The sequence below is a fragment of the Bos taurus genome, chromosome 29 (genome assembly GCF_002263795.3).
Source record: "Bos taurus isolate L1 Dominette 01449 registration number 42190680 breed Hereford chromosome 29, ARS-UCD2.0, whole genome shotgun sequence".
NCBI classification, from domain to species: Eukaryota; Metazoa; Chordata; class Mammalia; order Artiodactyla; family Bovidae; genus Bos; species Bos taurus.
The window spans coordinates 1,283,835-1,293,417 of NC_037356.1; the positions used below are offsets into that span (position 1 = coordinate 1,283,835).

Below are 9,583 nucleotides of genomic sequence, written 5' to 3' on the forward strand. Positions count from 1 at the left end.
ACTTCCTTAAGGCCAGTGTGATAGACAAGCATTGCATGTCCTTGAATGAAGGATCGTAGATACAGTTTGTAAGTAGGGCACAGGCTTGAGAACCAGAAGGGTCTTCAGAGAAGGCCTGTGTCCGATTCTTCATTTTCACCTGTGCGGCCTTGCTGCTTTCACCAGGGCTTTCTTAGCATTCCCTGACTATGTCACATGTGCGCCACCTCCAGAGTTCTGCTCTTGATGGTTTCTTTCCCCTGTCCCTGCTGGCTGAGACCCTACTCATTTTTTTGGCCAAGATACAGAGTCATGTCTGATGCCTTCCTTACCCTCATTCAGGTAAAATCAGTAGATCAGCTCTTTGTTTCTGTGTCATTTGCATTGAGGACTATTATGTGAATACTCACTGGGGCACTATGGCACTATCTGCGGTGAGTGGGTAGTCCAGGGTGGACTCTTTTTTTAAAATTGAGCTTTAGCTAATTTCTTACAATTTTGTGTTACTTTTAGATGCACAGCATAGTGATTCAGTATTTTTCCAGATTATATTTCATTATAAGTTATTACAAGATAAGGGGTATAATTCCTTGTGCTATCCAATCAACTGTTATTGTCTACCTATTTTATACATAATAGTTTGTATCTATTGCTCCCATGCTCCTAATTTGCCCCTGCCTTTCCCTTTCCCCTTTGGTAACCAGACATTTGTTTTCTATATTTGTGAGTCTGTTTTGCATATACATTCCTTTGTATTATTTTTTAGATTTCACATATAAATGATATCTACAGTATTTGTCTTTCTCTGACTTATTTCACTAAGGATAATATTCTCTAGGTCCATCCACATTGCTGAAAATGGCATTATATCATTCTTTTATATGGCCGAGTAATATTCCTACACATATATATTCTCTTTGTTTACAAAGTGTATATATATACATATGTATGTATGTGTGTATACATAGACACATATATATGTAGTCAATCCTAAGGGAAATAAACCCTGAATGCTCATTGTAAGGACTGATGCTGAAGCTGAATCTTCACTATTTTGACCACCTGATGTGAAGAGCCGACTCATTGGAAAAGATCCTGATGCTGGGAAAGGTTGAAGGCAAAAGGAGAAGAGGGCAACAGAGGATGAAACAGTTGGATGGCAGCACCGATTCAGCGAACATGAATTTGGGTGAACTCCAGGAGATGGTGAGGGACAGAGAGGCCTGGTTTGCTGCAGTCCGTGGGGTTGCAAAGAGTCAGACACAACTTATCGACTGAATAACAACAACAACAATAGAAAGCACATTTTCTTAACCCAGTCATCTGTTGATGGGTTCTTGGGTTGCTTCCATATCTTGGCTATTGTAAATAATGCTGCATGAATTTTCTGGAATTAGTGTTTTTATTTTTTCTGAATCTATACCCAGGAGTGAAATCGCTGGATCATGTGGTAGTTCTGTTTTTCACTTATTAAGGAACCTCTATGCTGTTTTCCATAGTGCCCGCACAGTGGTCTCTTACTAGCCAGGTAAGTTACTGAACCAGCCTGTGCTTTAGTTTCCTCATTTGTGAAATGAAGGTAATAATAGTATGAGTAATATTATCCACTTATAGGGATGTGGGAAGGATCTTATGAGTTAACATTTATGAAATGCAAGAACAACCCCTGGCACATGGTAAGACCTTGAGTGTGCTAGCTAAATCCCTGCTTGCTGCGTCTGTGAAAGCAGGAGGTGTAGATCTTCCTTTCTTCTGTAACCCAGACCCTGGCCTGGTGGCTCCCTGTGATCCTCGCTGAGTGCTGCTGAGTGAATAGCCTGCCCAGGCGAGGAAGCAGGCTCCACGCCGTTAGGGGACATGTGCACGGCCCCCGGCGTGTCACACGGGCCTTGAGAGCTCTTAGGCTGGTATTGACCTGGTCACTCGTGCATGTGAAGTAGGTGGTAAGCTCTTCTCTGTGTACCTGGAGCAAACAAGGCTCAGTGCATTTAAATTCAACTTTTCAGATTGCCTTTTATGATATCTATAGAGCAGCATTTGCAGTTACAGAACACGTAAAAAAAAAAAGTGAATGTAAGTGTAAACTTCTGATATTCTGTGATTTAGGGAATGACGGGTGTTATTTTTTCTCAAGTTTTATGTAATGTGAATGCATGCTCTGGAATAATGTGAACAAAAGTTGTAAATAAGCCTGAAGAGTATTTATTTCTAGGATAAGGTGTGATGGCAGTGTGTACCTTATCTTTCAAATGCTGGCAAAATGTGTGGTATTTCTAACAGTGCAAGTGTGAGATATTTCCTCACAGTATTTATTGGCCTGAGATGGTGTGAAACAGACCCATACTCATATTTGGAGCCCCAATTTAGAATCTTCAGTCCTCAAAGATGCTGCTGGGAGCAGGAGGGAGGTCAAGGAAGGGTTTGACTTCTTACACTCACAGTTAAGACTGTTTTGTCCTCCACCTGGAGGTGTCCACCCTGCCCTGGCTCCGGGTCCGGTTCTGATTTGAGGGGAAGTTAAGGAACCCAGGTCCATTGCAAGCTAGCTCTGCCTTTGGACTCACTCCGATCTGGGTTCTGATTCTGGGTAAGGAAACCAACTTGCTGATTGCCCTATGTCAGGCTTCTACATGTTTTATCCGGTTTACTCTTCATAAAAAACATCATGTGTGATGAAACAGGTGCCTAGAGCGATTAAGTGACTCGACTTAACCAGGATTCAAAACCTGGTTCATGGTGGAAACAACCCAAATGCCCATCCACTGGTGAGTGGATAAACAAAACATGGTATATCCTTGCAATGTGATGGTAGTCAGTCATTTAAATAAATGAAGTACTGATCCATGTTATGTATTAGTCAGGATTCTCCAAAGAAACGGAACCAATAGGATATGTATAAAATATACATTATATAATTAAATATATTAATATTGGTATACCTATGTACCTACATATCATCTACCAGTAGGAGATATATAAAATATATTAATATATCAATATATACTTAGGTCAGACAGAGAAGGAGAAATATTGTATGGCATCCCTTATACGCAGGATCTAAAAAGAAGTGATAGAAATGAACTTACTTACAAAACAGAAACAGACGCACAGACTTAGAGAATGAGCTTACGGCTGCCAAGGGGAAGGGATAGTTAGTGACTTTGAAAAGGTTGTGTACACACGGCTGTATTTAAAATGAATAACCAACAAGGATCTATGGTATAGCGCATGGAACTCTGGTCAATATTATATGCTACCCTGGATGGGAGGTGGGTTTGGGAGTGAATGGATACGTGTGTATGGATGGCTGAGTCCCTTCGGTGTTCATCTGAAACTACCACAACTTTATTAATTGGCTATACCCCAATCCAAACTAAAAAGTTTGGGGAAAATATATAAATATATAAAATATATTAATATGTTATATATTCATGCTATGTTATCCCTACAAAATGGGGAAATAACTCACACGGTGATGGAGGTTAACAAGACCCAAGATCTGCAACCTGCAAGCCGATGCTCAGTGGAACCAAAATGGTGTGGTTTTAAGTCCAAGTCCAAAGGCAGGAGAACTTGGACGATCAGTGGTGTAAGTTCCAGTCTAAGTCCAAGTTCAAAGACCAGCCTCCCTGCTTGACATCAGTCAGGCAGAGAGAGAGAGAGAGAGGGCAAATTTCCCTTGCTCAGCCTTTTTGTTCTATTCAGCTCTTCAGTGGATTGGATAAGGCCCACCCATACTCTGCAGGGAAAGGGGCATGACTCAGTTCAGCAATTCAAATGTTCATCTCATCCAGAAACACTTTCACAGACACGCCCAGAAATAATGTTTCACCAAATATCTGGACCTCTTATATAGCCCAGTCAAGTTGACACACGAAATTAACCATCACGGACTACTCCACAGATGAACCTTGAAACCATTATGCTAAGTGAAAGAAGCCTAGACACAAAAGGTTACCTGTTGTGTGATTCCATTTAAATGAAATGTCCAGAGCAGGCAAATCCAGAGAAAGAAGAAGTGGATTAGTGGCAGCCCAGGAACTGGTGGGGAGGTGGAATGCCAGTGACTCATTCGTGGGTATGGCGTTTCTGTTTCGTGCTAAGTCACTTCAGTCATGTCTGACTCTGTGCAACCCCAGGGACTGTAGCCCGCCAGCCTCCTCTGTCCCTGGGATTCTCTAGGCAAGAACACTGGAGTGGGTTGCCATTTCCTACTCCGGGGGATCTTCCCGACCCAGGGATCGAACACGTGTGTCTTACATCTCTCTGCACTGGCAGGCAGGTTCTTTACCTCTAGCGCCACATGGGAAGCCTAGGGTTTCTGCTCAGGGTGATGAAAATGTTCTGTAGCTAGACAGTAGTGATGGTTGCGTGGCACTGTTAATGTAACGAATACTATTGAATTGTACACTTTAAATCAGTTAAACTGATAAATTTTATCAGTTTATGGCAGGTGATGTGTATCCTGCCATAATTTTAAAAACCTGCACACCTTGTTTCTCTCATACAACAGTGCTTCTCCTGTGTCCCTGATTCACAGCGAGTTCTCTGTGGAAAAGCTGCTCAGCCTTCTAGTCCCCCCGCAGCACCGGCTGTACTCTTTAGTGCCAGCCCCCCCACGTCTCGCCCCTCCAGGCCTCGCCCCTCCCCGCAAGGGCTGGGTTGGAGCTTTGCCCTCCAACAGGGGCGGGGGTGGGCGGGCGCATGACGTCACTCATTCCGACTTCCTGCCTGCTCGTAGGCGGGCTGCTCCTCCTTCGCTCTGCGATCCCGCCCGAAACCTGCTCCCCTTCTAAGCGCTCATCTTCAGCCTGTCCTTAAAGGGCAGAGTTTCCGTGGCCGGTGCTGCCTGTCCCAGGGAACTGCTCAGGCTGACCCGATTCAGATGCTTCTTCTGCCCCCCTGCCCCTCGTCTCACGCCCTTTCCCGCACAGACGCTGCCTTCCCCTCCTACCGTACCCCTGACTGCCCGTACCTGTCAAAGTGTCCCCAGCGTGACGATCAATCCTGTGTGGAAACTGGGTGAAGCCTACTCATTCTGGGCTTTCTTGCCCTTTCCCAGCTGGACCCATCTTCCCAGAAAACACATGTCATCATACCCACTCCGCCCGTAATTACCCTTCCCAACATGTGCGTCTAAGGCAAGACAGCGTAGAAGGGAAGAAGCCACATAATATAAAACAGAGAAAAAACTGAACATGGTAGGAGATTTGAGCCCAGAAAGAAAGAAGAAGAAACCATCACAAGGTCAGAGGGAAAGTGGTAGGAGCCCCATAGGGTCTTCCGCCTCGTGAAATTGCAGGGTGCAGCAGCCCCCACCCAAGGCCAGTCCTCTCCTGTGGGTGCCTAATGCCACTGAACCCTTTCTTCTTGCCGGCATGATCCACATGATCTTGCGTGGTCTCAAGTGTCTTGAAGCAGGATTTTGGTTCTCGCCCGGAGACTGAAGTCAGGCTATGGGAGTGCGAGTGCTGAATCCTAACTGCTGGACCACACCAGGTACCAGTGCCCAATGACAGGCTCTGGCCTTTCGACCTTGCAGAAATGAACTCCCACAAAGACGGAAAGTAGTAAAACACGTCAAGTGTTTGTTACGAAGAAAAAGAGCACAGTATGTGTGTATAGACGCAGGCAGACTCAGTGTCGCGCCCTCGTGGAAGTTTAAATCACTTACATGGGGCGTTTCTTCCAGATTTCCTTGGGCCGATCATCTTCCCTTGTCTGGTTCCGAGTTTGTACTTGGCTGACCTCAGGATCCTCTTACGTGTGCGTTCCCATCTCTCAGCCAAGGTGGATTCCAGCAAAGAGGCTTATGGGGTTGGCATCATTCACTATTTGACCTCCAAGGAGTTTTTCTGTGCATGTGTAGTTGGAATGATCTCCTTGACATCAAGAATGAGAAGTATCTTGTCTCTATTATTATTTGGCAGGGCTCAGCCCCTCCTGTTATCCTCCTGTTATCTTTCTCTTAGAGCGTCTATCCTTAGACGACAAACTCCAGCAGCTGAACCCGGAGCCTCTCTATCCCTGCCTCACACATTCCACCCCCTTGGCAGCCCGCTGTCACCGAGACACAGGGCCCAACCTGCTCCTTCTCCGAATAAGCAGCCATGTTTCACTTCTGTGAATCTCCCAATGTCCCTGCCAGAGAGGGACGATGCCATTGGACACGTAAAGGGAAAAAGAGCCCTTTCCATCGTCCAGCTGCAAAGGCAACAGGCCACATCTGGGAGAGGCCTTGCAGCGGGGACAAAACCCCGAGCTCAGCTGGCTCCCCTGTGTTGGGGGGTGGCTTAGAGCAACTCGGAGCCCTGTCAGTCCTCCTGGGGCAGGGAAAGGGGCCAGGGAAACAGGCCCGAAGCTTCAGTCTGAAAAAAAATCCATCTCCTGCTGATGGAGAGAAGCAAGTGATATCCATCTCTCAATCCTATCAGGTACTGCATGCAGTAAAGACAGAGGAAAAAGACACAGGCCCTGTCCTGAGTGAGGATTTTGCTCTGGGCGTGGTGTGGGGCAGGGCAGGGAGGCAAGACCCAGCGTGGCTGTGGGTGACCCCTGCTATGCTCCGTGTGTGCTGGTGTAAGAAGTGGATTCAGAGGAGGCCAGCACCCCAGGGGCTGAGAAAGCTTCCTGGAGAGGGGAAGCCACACTCTGAGGAATGAGGGGGTGCAAAGGGGAGAGACATTCTGGGTGAGGCCCCTGTGACACAGTCAGGGGCCAAGGAGGGGAAGCCCGGCTGAAGCTGAGCACAGGAATGGCAGCAGGAGGATGGAAGGGAGGTGGTAGGACGTGGGGAGAGCTTGACGAGTGCGACCCAAGCCTAGTCTCTGCATCTCCAAACGACTGTGAGAAAACCGTGTTGTTCACAAGCATCGCTGAAGACACCGGTTTGGAAACCTAACCCAGCAACCAGCACTGTCTGGACCCTCCTGAAACAACAGTTCTGGGCTCGAAACAGGAAGAGAGGAGACAGGGCACAACCTTGGAAGCCTGAGGGCACAACGTACACTACTGCTGCTGCTGCTGCTAAGTCGCTTCAGTCGTGTCTGACTCTGTGCGACCCCATAGACGGCAGCCCACCGGGCTCCCCCATCCCTGGGATTCTCCAGGCAAGAACACTGGAGTGGGTTGCCATTTCCTTCTCCAACGCATGAAAGTGAAAAGTGAGAGGGAAGTCGCTCAGTTGTGTCTGACTCTTCATGACTCCATGGACTGCAGCCTACCAGGCTCCTCTGTCCATGGGATTTTCCAGGCAAGAGTACTAGAGTAGGGTGCCATTGCCTTCTCCAACAACGTACTCTAGTTAGAATCAAATGGGTCCAGAATGTCAGACAAGTCAGCTTCCACTAGACCTTGACCCTCAGTATATACTCGTTGTGACACATCAGCAAGCTAAATGTCTTGACACCAGAGGTGCCATGACAGTTCCAAGGCTGACCATCAAAGACCAAAAAGTGGGCAGTGGCCCAGTTTCTAGTCATATCCGTCCCTTCCCCAAAATAGTTGGAATAATTTGCCACTCATGAACCTATGAAATTACCCAGCCCTATATGGCACAGTGGTAAAGAATCCACCCGCAATGCAAGAGACCCAGGAGGAGTGAGTTCAATCCCTGGTCCAGGAAGATCCCATGGAGTAGGAAATAGCAGCCCACTGCAGTATTTTCCAGTATTCTCCAGGCTGCAGTCCATGGGGTCGCACAGAGTCGGTCACGACTGAAGCAACTTAGCAGCAGTAGCAGCAGCCAGTATTCTTGCTTGGGAAATCCCATGGACAGAAGAGCCTGGTGGGCTACAACCCATGGGGTCGCAAAAGTCGGACACGACTTAATGACTAAACAACAATAACACGAAAACTAACCACACCACATTCTGAGGCTGCACTCGCCTTCTGCAACAGCCTCTGCAACACATTCTGTGGAGTGTGTTTCTCTCTGAATAAAACCACTCCTTACCTTTCACTTTGTCTCTCACTGAATTCTTTCTGCCACAAGATAGTAAGAACCTGAGCCTCACTGGGTCCTGAAAGCAGGTCCGTGACCTCAGTTGGAGGACCATGGGCTTGGTCTGGGTTCCTGTCTTGGTCTTGTGAGTTCGAGTCCCAATCTGAGGTAAACGGTTTCAACCTGAGATACTTGGGCATTATCCCACAGACTGTGTGGAGTCAGAAGAGCTGGTGAACAGGAAAAGGATTTCAAAGCCCAGGCAGAAAGGGATTATGAAGGATGTGAGAGGGGCTTGTGGAAGGTTAATCCTAGCCTTCTCTGACGGAGGCCACCGAGGACTGAGAACCCTGGTGGGAGACGCTGAAGTCCTAGAGCTACCGGGATGGGAAGCCTTCCAGTAACCTCTCAGATCCTGTTTGAGGCTATCAGATCATGCTGGAAACCTTCCCTGAAAACTCTCTCGAGCTCTCAGGAGGTAGGGGCTGCCAATCCCTAGTTTCTCAAAGCGAAAGCAGAATGTGTGGGTAGGATGGGAGAGACCCTCTCCTCCCTTCTCAGTCATCACTGTCAGCCATTTTTCACTCCAGTGAAAATTTAGTAGGTATATTAAAATGCATCCAGGCACAATAAAACCTTGTTTGAAGTTTAAAATATAGCTTGTCAGATGAGTATTTAGTGGTGTGTTTTAATGTGCATAAGTGCAGACCAGAATTTCCTGTGTAGCCTAGGGTATACATTAGCGATTTCACGAGTGATCTACAGTCGCAGTGTCCATGGGCTGCTTGGGGGGCGGGACAGGGAGGAGAGGGGGCAAAAGAGCTTGAAACTTTGGGACCTTTTTTCTTTATTCCCCTAAGTAGGGCCTTGAATTCCCAGGTGACTTTATAATGGAGTTTCCTCGTACTTATTGATTATTTTATCTTATATTTTATTGAGAGAGAATTCCATATAACATAAAATTAGCCCTTTTATGGTGGGTAATACAACAGCATTTAGCACAGGCACCGGGCTGTGCTCTCCGACCATCATCTGTTCCTAGCTCTGTAATGTTTTCATTACCCAGAAGGAAGCCCTGCATCCATTAAGCAGTCACCCGTTCTCTCCTCCTCCTTTCAGCCCCTGGCAACCAACCACTCAACTGCTTTCTGTCTCCATGGATTTACCTATTTCAGACCCTTCTATTTTTAAAATTTCGTATTAATTTTTGGCTTTTCTTTCTGTCTTATGATTCATAGAAGTGTTCGTGTGTTTCTCTGGATCACAGGCTGTTTTGGAGGGATTCAGAGATTGCAGAATGGTAGCCAAGACATCAGGTTGTTGAAAGGAGAGGGACTGCAGGGAGGCTGCTACACAGGTAACGCTGTAGAAGCCAGTACAGGCAAGGCGGGAGACAGTCCTACCGTCCTACCAAACTTTTCCCAAGCGAGGCTATTAACCTTTTCGTATGACCAGTGACTAACCCCTTGGCAGTCTGATGAAGCTCTTGGACTTCCTCTCAGGATGGTGATTTGGATAAAATAGAGCATAGAGGATTACAAAGGAAAGCTAATTATACTGAGACTGTTATAAAATATTAAAGTATTTGGTGATCATGTTTTATTTAATGCTTCTTTATTAACGTATTGAATAGGAGACCTAGTTGTGGGTCTAACCCACTCC

At 46.7% G+C, this 9,583-nt stretch overlaps 1 pseudogene; it reads right to left on the reverse strand.

The window, feature by feature from the left end:
- Positions 1 to 8,121, reverse strand: part of LOC100140332 (uncharacterized) — a 45,569-nt pseudogene extending 37,448 nt beyond the window's left edge.
- Positions 8,122 to 9,583: the final 1,462 nt, after the last annotated feature.